The sequence below is a fragment of the Eurosta solidaginis genome, chromosome 2 (assembly GCF_040869045.1).
Source record: "Eurosta solidaginis isolate ZX-2024a chromosome 2, ASM4086904v1, whole genome shotgun sequence".
Lineage (NCBI taxonomy): Eukaryota > Metazoa > Arthropoda > Insecta > Diptera > Tephritidae > Eurosta > Eurosta solidaginis.
Window position 1 is genome coordinate 189,885,522 of NC_090320.1, and position 11,283 is coordinate 189,896,804.

Here is an 11,283-nt window from a genome sequence, read left to right on the forward strand (position 1 = left end):
TCTAAATTCTAGGTCGATATGCTTCTGTAATATTGTTTGTAGTATCGCCATTATATTTTCGTTTGTTGTAGGGAATGTTCCTTCGTTGGTTAAGGAAGTAGCCGCATTATTCAAAACGGTACTCGTTGTATTAAGGAGGAGTGAAAGGACGCGCTGTGTTGTGCTACATCGATGATGTAGTCGTATCCCTAACGTAATCAGCTGTTTATTGTTACGATGGTAAACCAAAAACCAATTGGTTGGCTACGATGTTTACGACCTTATCGGCACCAATAATTGATTGCACTGATTCTCATAAGGTTGGTCGAATCAGCTGTTATAAGGTTACCGATAAAGCACCAATGTCTGCAGCTTTAGTGACGCGATAAACGTAAAAAGCCAAAGCAAAGAGGATAAATTATGAAGAGACGTATGCTCAATGTTTTCTAAGAGGAAGACGCTGTTTTTTTGGGCGAGATGTGCATAAAATGTCTTCTAACCATTTTCGTGGGGTACTTGCGTTTATTTTTCCGCCTGTATTTAATTAACTAATTAATTCTCTTTCCAAAAATCACAGTTGCATAAAGTATCTACACTGTAGGAATAAATGCGAGACAATTCAAAAATGTCCCTCTTTGAAAAAATTCGGCATATATTTTTTGATTTCTGGGAGTTACTCGCCACTCGTAGCAGACTGGTGGCTCTTATTTTATTTATCCTCTTTGCATTGTTGCTCAATACAAGTTTCCTGAAAGCGCCGATTGTGACGCAGCCATTTTGACGAGGCCATTTACAGTACGGCATCACATCACCGCAATCTGCTGTTCTATTTGTTTTGAACCGAGGTTCCTATAGCTTTCGTAATGTTGCGGAAATTTTTAACAAATTCCAATAAATATGTGCCGTTGCTTCACAGAAGACAGCAAGTAAGATTAAAATTAATGAGTTAATGAATATTTTTAATTTAGTTCATACATGACCAACAGCTATCAACACCAAGTACGGTGAGCACAGTGCTCGATGATGAAACACCATTGGATCAAGCGCACATAGACGAAGCTGTGAGAGTGAATCCTTTGTTGGCTAGAGTGTCCCGGCACAATGGCGTAATGCACATGAAACACTCATGAATCACAGTCTCAATACGAGCAATTTCCTGCGCATTGCAACCGGTAATCCGGAGGTGTTTGCACGTCCGACACAACGTCTAGTTGATGCAATGGAATTTTGGCGCAGCTTTCAATTCACCGAGAAGCTAATGTTTTTACTGCTAACAAAATATCCAGAACTTTTAGATGTGAACGAAAACATGCGTTTACGTAAACATATTGGTTATTTGAAATCATTTGCTGGCACTAGCAAAAATTTTTGGAAATTGTTAATGAATTGTCCGGATTTACTTGAACTGTCGGAGCGACGTGCCGAAGAAAAGGTGACGTACTTGAAAGAGGTAATGCGTGCGGAAATACCTGAAAAAATAAAATCAGAAGCGTTATCTAAGCCATTAGAGGAGATACGTTGCCGCCATGTCTTTCTTGAAAGACTGGGTCTATTCAAACCAAGACCACTTAAAGTAGATCCAGATGAGCCAACTAAGAATCCACTTTTATATCAAATAACCAATAAATCGGACAATGCATTTGCAACTAAGGTGTGCCATGTTACACTTGCTGAATTTGAAGCATTTAAAGACGTGCGTACACGGGAATTGAAACGAAAACAGGATGCTGAATACGAAGATGAGGATATGCAGCTAGTACGCGGGTATAAAAAGCATTGAAAAGCTCGTAGATATTTTTGTTAGTTACATGTTACATATATTAATTTAATTAAAAAAAAAAAACAATTGTTTTAAAATTCCGATGTGAATTTCTTATTCGAACAATTTGCACAAATTTGTTTTATCCTCTGCGTAAGTAACGCCCAATTGTCTACGAATTTGATCCTCAATATATTACAATGCCAAACTTTCTTTGTGATCAAGTAAATCACTTTGTGTTTTGTGCTCTAAAATGCAATGACGTACCTCTTCTGCTTCAAAACTCAGCGCTAAGCGATTGGGAAAATATGTTGATAAATCACTTTTTGTCAATGGAAATTCTTTTTCTTCACCATTTACATCTATAATTTTCACAGGACACCAATAGTACGGCACCTAGTTTCATTGAAAATTCCATAGCTCATATTAATTTATGTATAAACGTTTTTTATATGCACGAATTGAATTATTCACTGTAGATGCTACCAAAAATGCAATAACCTACATCCATTAAAAATCACTTGATTTTGGTTCCTTTGTGGAAAATATAAATGCAAATACCGTAGCGCACACAACACTTAATTTAAATTTAGTTTTTATTATATCCTAAATTATTTGTAAATAAATTTTTCTTACTCTGCTGTTGCGTTTCAAGCTGAAAATAACAAATGGTGGATTCGCATAAAATTTTTGTGACGTATTTGAGGGTACATAGCATGTAAGAAAAGGCAAGCATATATGTATCGGGCATTTCAATTAGGCCATCTCATTCTGCCATACTAATAATTGTGGAACAATGTGGGATATTTTGTTGTTGGTCGCCATCTTTGGTCACTAGATTTTTGCTGGGTAACAGCTGATTTGTGAAATTCACACATTCACACGCACAGTTCTCGACTCAGTTTAAAGAAAAAACTTTAGATTATTTAGCTGAAATTTTAAAGTGAGATAATCCTAACCAATTGATATATATATAGAATATATAAGGCGTTTTTGTTGTTATTAAAAGAATCTTTTTATTTATATTGAAGTTTTTATAATTTATTTTTGAACTTTATTTTAACAAGTTCATACGATTTTAAAGCATTTTCGTGAATATAAATACAACCGTGTGCATATACGTTTTGACATTACATTTCATTCACGTTCGTATTTGCCATTCTCATTGTTTCTAAATTCGTAAACAATGACTGCGGATATTCTGTGTGATTTTTCGAAAAAATTTATTATTTTTGTGAAATTTTATACTTAATCTGTGGTATTGTGGTGGTCAAAAAGCTTTTATGCAAAAATACTTAGCCTCACAACGCGACAATGTATTTCGTAATGTCGAAGTACTTATATGTATATGTATTTGATGTGGAAGCTTGCATTTGAGAACACTGTTGCCACTTCAGTCCATTCCCTTCCACCCCTATATGATCCGCTGGTCCCTTTTTCTCAATTTTGGTTCTTTTTCGGCACAGTTTTGGTACATTTATTTCTTTTTCACTGAAACAGAAGTTCAAAACACTGCTAAAAAAATTGCCGCAAATCTATTACCAACATATAATTTTTAATTTACTCCAATGGAATTCTTACCAAGAAAATTGCTCTATCAATAAAATGTAGCAGAACAATGACATTTCACTTGGGAGATAATTTGCGGGGCATTAAAAATGAAGTGTTGAATGTTCGGACAAACACATTGTCATTAATTTTAATGAAACAACGCACTTATCAGAAAAAGGCTTGTTTTAGTGTTTAGATATTTTGATCGGTATTCAATTATTATACAGTTGAAACTTTTAAAACGCTTAATTTTTAGTCTGAGTTCAAAACTCACACTTACTGAATCTAGGCTCTGGAATGAAGTTTAAACTGTGAATGAAAATGAAAGCATCTATAAAAATAGCATTAACACAATTTCTTAGTTTCATTTACGATTTATTGAGTTTGCCACAACCCAAATTTTTTAACCGTTCCTTACTAAAACCTAACTGCGCTATACATTTTATTTCATTGCAATCAAGCAAAACTAGGTTCACAACATTAGATTGGTGAAAGGCATAGTCTTATCCTAAAAATTTGATAATGTGATACCTAAAGGTACACTTTATTTTTGTTTGTGCAGTTTGAACTAAAGCCAAGTGTCTCCTTTATTAAAATTTTATATAGGACACCGCTGAAACATCCTACAATTTTCGATTTTTACAACAAATACGATACTCTAGTAACTTGCCGAATTGTTTGTATACCAATAAAATAAAACTAAAATTTGGTCCTTTTTTTTGAGGTCTGGTCCTCTTTCGATAAATTTTGGTCCCAAATGACAACATGGTGTGGCAACCGTGTTTGAGAATGCACGTAATTAGGTTGCATTTTTCCGAACTAATTTTTTTTTTAAATAATGAAATAGTAGTATGCAAGCGACTGCCATAGTAGTAGACATGTACATGAATATTATGAACAAAGTTTAAAGCTAAAAATGTCTTTGAAATATAATCTAAGAGAAGATGGACACGAGGCGTAGCTTCATAGACGCGTATTAGGCACAGCATAAGCAATCTTGAGGTTAAGAGAGATCTTAGCTGCATGCCATATTTTGCAGGCGTCTACGAAGCTACGCCTCTTGTGTATCTTGCCTAAATTCAACTTTTTAGGAGATCTAACATTTTTAATTAATATTGATAAATAACACCTAAAGCAAATACGCATAAGGTGACTTTTCGTCGTTTTGGCACTTACAATAAATTTTCTATCTATCTTCATGTTATAAAAATAGCTGTATTTCATTTTTCCTCATGTGACAGGGGAACTTTTACCGTCCGTTATTTTAAAGTAACCCTTATTTGACGAATCACTGAACGATTTCTTTCAAATAAAGTGTTTGTTAGCGTTCACCGAAGATGGTGAATACGGCCCTGGAATTGTTAGCTTATATAGCCAAAGAAAGTCATAGATTAGATTGATACGAATCTTTTGTTTACGCTCTCACATTTTCGCTCTCACGAGGGATTTATCTTCTAGTTGTTGCTGGCAACAGTCACAGATAAATCCCTCGCGCCAGCTGAAGCAGGTGCCAGAACAAAAAATGTGCCAGCCAAAACGAAAAACGTGCCAAGAATTTTGGTAAACTTTAGTTTGACCTACAACTGTAGAATAGCGTTCAAAAATTATGGGAAAAAGGATAAAAATACTTGCTTTAGTGTAAGTATTATTAGTTCGAAGGCGGAGGTTAATATTATTTCCCATTCAAAAGTTATCACTAAAAACAGGTTTTGTAAATATGAACTCCCGATGCAACCAGTCCATTTTGATCACAGAACCTGGAACGCCAGACATGTAGGATAAGCCCTATCCATTAAATAATGTTAACTATTATATCATAGGTCCGATTTACTGAAATTTCAAAAGAATATATGGTTTTCACTGCGAGTTAAATGCAGTTACAATATTTGACTAATTAATTTAATCGAAATGTTAGTTTTACTTAGATATGTTTATATATAAATCTAACTAGTTGTATTATTGTAAAATAACTTTAAGGAAATAAATATTTTACGACTATCATTTTATTAAATGATTGAAACTATAATCGCCGAAATGTATGTCAAAAATCCCCATTTTCAGATCTATTCATTTTTGTTTGGAGTGGCATCATTGATAAATGTTATAAAAAATGTGCATTTTGACAGCGCTCTCTCGAAACAAAGAGTTGCAAATCCATTCATCTATGAAGAAAGTTATGCATAAGCAAAATTTAGTCAACACAAAAGAAATAGTTAGAGAAAATTTAAAATATAATGCATATGTATAAAATGCATGCAATTTATGAAATCATTTTTATTATATAAAATTAGTTTGACATATCAGATTTGTCAATATTATTTTAGTCCTGCTACTTTTAACACATTTATAATTAAACAATTGGGTATGGGCTTAGGGGAATTCGCACTCGCGCGGGGTTTCCGGGTTCTAAGGGCTAGGGGACTTTGGGGCGCTTAACTCACTCAAGAGAGACCAAGGGGCACTTGCACGGCACTACTTACGTCGCTTGCAATTTGAATAAATAGTAACGCACGAGTTTGAGGCGAAGGAAGCACTTTATTGGCGGCACAAATAGAGCGATGTGTTGTCGCGTTGATGCTCGCAGAGTTGTGTTAAAAAACAATTAAACAAGTTGACAGGTGTGGTGTGTTGTGTTACAATAAGTGTCTATGTGTATGTATGTATTTGTCTGCTTGTGTCCAGTGTGGAGTGTTGGGTAACGTGTTCTGTGTTCTGTGTGACGCGACCTCTGTGGGAATAATTGAATAATTGCTCATTTGACCATCCCGGCCCCCCTAGGCGTATACTTAGCCTAGCAAACGTTGTAACTGTCGCAACGTCTCCACGACGTTGTTTAGCCCGGTGGCGCGTCGGTCGAGATAGTCGACGATGCTGCGGCTGCTGAGAAGTTTGACGTACTACGGGACGGCGGCTTCGTGAGGCTGCGACGGGTGCGTAACTCCCGACGCGTTGCGTTTCTCTCGACGTTGCAGGTTGGCGACGGCGACGGTTCCCCATGGCGATCGGATTCCCTTGTGGGCCTCGATGGAACATCGTGTGGTGGGGTTGGTAACAAATTTGGCACACGTTGGCTGATGTGCACTCCGTTGCGACATGCGTGTGCGCCAGGCAATTAAGGCAGTACCCGTGCGCGGCTGCCACTTGTCGACGTTGCGGTGGTGACATGCCCCGGAATATGGGACACAGGCGGAGTGCGTGAAGACGACTACAAAGTCCACATCGTAAACGGGTGCTGTTGGCGTCGCGCATCGTTTCGGTCGGGGCAGGCCGCTCCGGTGGAGCCGCTACGGCCCTTGGAGCGCGATTACGCGGTGCTGCGGCTGGGATCGCCATGGGCTGTGCGTTGCTGCGACGCGGCGGAGCTACTGGGGTTTCGTTGCGTCGTCCTACTACATTCCCAGATTGCGTGACATTGGATTCGGTGGTGGCAATCATCTCGGTGTCCATGATCTCTATCGGGAGAGAAAGAAAGTTCGTGTTTTATACGAGGTTGCATGTTAGGGGTAGGCAACTTGTTCAATATGGTAGTGAGGTTTGAGGTAGGGGTATCGTTTCGTAGGTTTCAGATTGAAGGGGTTACTATCTTAATCACTATTGGCAGTCGGCAGGAAGCATAACTTAACTAGCGGTCTAGTTAGCCTGCCATTTTGTGTTCGGAGGTCGAAGACTCTGATATGACCGTCAGGTCATGATGAACCTTTTCTATACGGCCAAGTCGCCACTCAGTGGGGGGGAGACATTCGTCGCTTATTAGGACGCATTCTCCAACATTTGGGCCTTTTGGATGTCTTTCCACCGTATCGTTTATGGAGGTCTTTGAGATATTCCTCCTTCAATCGGTGGCTAAATTCGTGATGTAGAACCTTTATTCGTTCCCATCGATTTAGAAGGGAAAGAGAGTCAAAACTTGGTTCAGGGTGGTCAAAAGCGGTGCTCCTCTAAGAAAATGCCCACAGGTGCCTTTCCTAGTGGTTCAGATGGACCATACATTAAGAAGAACATTTAAAAAGTAAAAAAACATGATTAATGCTTACATAAATACGTGTTTAATTTATTTTCAATGAGGAATAAGTTCGTAAAAATAAAAAGCACGTTTTTATAAAGTGCATGTGAAGCTCCATATATAAAATGAGTAATAGAAGGAACATTGGTTTATATATTACATTTTTAAAATAAAAATCTCCTGCTAAAAAAGTAATAGAATGAACATTGGTTTGCACATTACATTTTTAAAATGAAAATCTGCTAAAAAAGGAGCAAAACCTACCTACATTTTTTCATTTTCGTACTTAACTACACTCCCTTTTGTGATTCAGGATTTCGGCCAAATTTTGAAAAAACTCCGAACATCAATTCCTTCATTATATGACATTCGACTGCCTAGTCCACTGCCTTCCACTCTATTCGCAACATAACCTCTATTTAAGCTGCCAAACTATATAGTAAACAATGATAATCATATCTTTTGCCAACACAGGTTAGCGATGTGCTTGCACATGAAAATATTTCAATTGGAAAACAAAAACCAATTAAGAGAGTTTATGTTATTATTAAAGTACTTACTTTTCTTTATATGAACTGTATTAATTTAAGTTGCAATTTCATGTGCATATATAATAAGGGATGTCGTGATACGATTGCTGTCCGAATTAGATTTGAAACCAATCAATACTCCTGCTAAGGGTTGCAGAATTATTGTTTGAATGATTAGATTTAGAACAATAATAAGTCTGACTCAATTACAATTCGTACATTTTTAAGTTTATCAATTACGACAGCAATCGGATGCCACGACACCTTTGAATATTCTTGATCTGAAAAAAGAGTACACCTAATCTGAATTTCTACTAAGCTTTAAGTTGTAGATCATTTAAATAATTGGAGTTATTTCTGAAGCTTAAAATTATTTTCTGTTCGCTTGGAAAAGGTTGCAATTGGAAAATAAAAACGAATAAGGCGAGTTTATTTATTATTAAAATCCTTACTATTCTTTTTTATCAACTGTATTAATTTAACACCCCTATTATGAACTCATACGATACACGATAAACGCTTGCAATCTGTTATACCATATTATGAAATAAATGCTAGCGTGTGAAACCCGATCGTTAGCGTTTATCGTTTATCGTGGTATTGCCATACGCTAACTATCGCATCAACTGTTCAATTTTCTACGCTAGACATCGTTGATAAATTTTTGCACGATACGTTGGGAGCTATTTAAATAAAAGTAAATATAAAATTATTACAAAATCTAAAGGACCCAACTAAAGCCTCATTCCCAACACTCTGTTGCAACACCCTGGGCAAGAAGCCTTAAAGTGGCACAAACCTTCAAAATATTTGGGATGGATTACCTATTTTTACGGGCGCGCAAACTGCCTTCTATTTCTGTTAAGACATACTCTAACATCAATTTTGTTTATTAAACTTTTTCTTTACTTTTAGTATGTCAGGGACTTACAGTGTAGAGTTCATTTCAAGAAAATTGGAAGCATCTCTCAATTTTCTTCTTTCTATGGCATCTATGCAAGTTTCGTCAAATTGTTCATTTGAGTTTATATAAAAGGTAACAGAGGTTGCACAAAACATTTTATTATTACAGCTTTTAAAAACTTTTGCCACTTTCACGTACAAGATAAATGAATTGTTAGTATTTACGTTTTGTTTTGCTATCTGTTTCGTATAGATTCACAAAAATTTGTAAACAAAAACTCTGCTGTCATTCACAATAGTACATCTATCGGGCGTGTGGAAATCGCAATATGAAAGCTAATTTTTTACGATACGCTAGCAAGCGTTTATCGTCTATCGTATAAAAACTCATAATAGGGGTGTAAGTTACAATTTCATGTACATATATAATAAGGTATGTCGTGATACGATTGCTGTTGGAATTAGATTTGAAACCAATCAATACTCCTGCTAGGGTTGCGGAATTATTGCTTGAATGATTATATTTAGAACAATAATAAGTCTGACTCAATTACTAGACCTACATTTTTAAATTCATATTTTACTTTACTTTTATTACTTTAAAATTCAATTACGACAGCAATCGGATTCCACGACACCTTTGAATATTCTTGATCTGAAAAAAAGAGTAAATCGAATCTGTTGTTGAGTAAATTGATTCAAATAATTGGAGTTTTTTCTAAAGCTTACAATTATTTTCTGCTCGCTTAGAAAAGATCTTCAATTGGAAAACAAAAACCAATTAAGCGAGTTTATTTATTATTAAAGTACTTACTTCTTTTTTATATAAACTGTATTAATATAAGTTCCAATTTAATGTACATATATAATAATAATGAAAATAATAAATATTGAAAATTCAATTTTTTTGGTTAATTTTTTATTTATTGGCTGCTCCAGGTAAAGTAATCTGCAGGTAAAATTTATGTTATATGGCGGTTATATAAATGGTAAAACCGCAGTAAAATTGATTGTCAAATGACTCGAAAATGTATAGTGAAATGACGGAGAATATGACCGCCATTTGACGAGCATTGTGACGTGTGTGAGCATCACAGTACTATGCCCACATCCTATAAGTGGGAGCGGAATGCACAATCACATAAATAGGTACGAAATTGGAAAAAAAATTAAAAAATCGACTCTCGCTAGTGCAAACGTGACTAAAATTTAACAAGGGCCGTGACCGCACAATAACGGTCAAACGACTAGTCACATGACGTGGAGCGTTTTTGCAGGGTGTTGTTCGTTCACAGTAGACAACGGGTGTTACAGCAATTTGGAAACAGGGTGACATTTTTATAATTTGTTAAAGCTGCTGTTACACTATCCGCCATTTTATTCTCAAACCGCGTGAGTAGAGTCCCTTAATAACACACGGTTGAGTTTGGGGAAAACCGAACTTGACGCCATTGTGAATGATAACTAAGTGTGATATCTTCTTCATAGACGTCAAAATTCCAAAGTGATTGGAACACCTGATTTGTAATTTACTATCGGTGTCTCATTCTGTATCTTTCTATCACCCGCTTGAAGATAGGCGCCACAATATTGAACAACCTGTCAAAACGCTAAAAGTAGCCATATTGAACATTCTGTCAGGCAGACAAGATATCACACTTAAGGCTCCATTACTGATACTTAGCATAGACTTGACTTGGCTTGCGAACTGTCACTTACAGTTCTGTTAAATGAACATTGCATGTTACTGATTACTCAAAACTTAACTTGACTTAGAAGTCTGTTGAATTTTGATTTTCTATGTAAGTTCTAAGTGACGTTTACATTTTGAGATGCCATTTGTTTGTTTCCATTTCATTTTGAGATCTTGTCACACAAATTGACATTTATTTAAAAATAAATTTCAACGCTGATTATGATGCCAGATTTTATGCGCCAAGTCGAGTATAATCGTGGCTAAGTTGCCAAGTTTACACCAAGTCAAGTCAAGTCTATGCTAAGTATCAGTAATGTGGGCTTTAGTCATCATTCACAATGCTTGACGCGAGACGTCACAAAACGAAGTGTCAAATTCATTTGCATGCGAGAAATTGTTTGCAAATTATTAGCCATCATCCCGTCGCAAAGATCCTGAGTCAGATAAATAATTTTGCATGTAAATGCAACAACAACGATTTGAGCCAGATAAATCCAGATAGAAGTCTATTTAATTTTGTGAGCCGGATAATTTGTCAAGTTCTTATCTTTAGTTTCTACCTACTTTTTCTAAAATAGATGTCACTGCTTGGCCTCTAACCGCATGAGTTTAAATGAAACACAGCGGCGACATCTGCCTATCACAACTCATGTGTACAAAGATATCAAGACCTCTGCAGAGCATTCACATGAGAATTGAGCGAGATACGAAGCTAGAAAACCCATTGGATGATTGCTACTGATTCACCGTTTTTAACAATTAAAAGTCGCTAAAAATTAACAACCAACTTAATCTTCCCTTCTCTCTCTTCTCTTCTCTTCTCTTCTCTTCTCTTCTCTTCTGTTCTGTTCTCTTCTCTTTC

General features: G+C 36.2%; 1 pseudogene; it reads left to right on the top strand.

The window, feature by feature from the left end:
• Positions 1-842: 842 nt before the first annotated feature.
• Positions 843-2,407, top strand: LOC137240085 (transcription termination factor 4, mitochondrial-like; annotated as a pseudogene).
• The last annotated feature ends 8,876 nt before the right edge of the window (positions 2,408-11,283 follow it).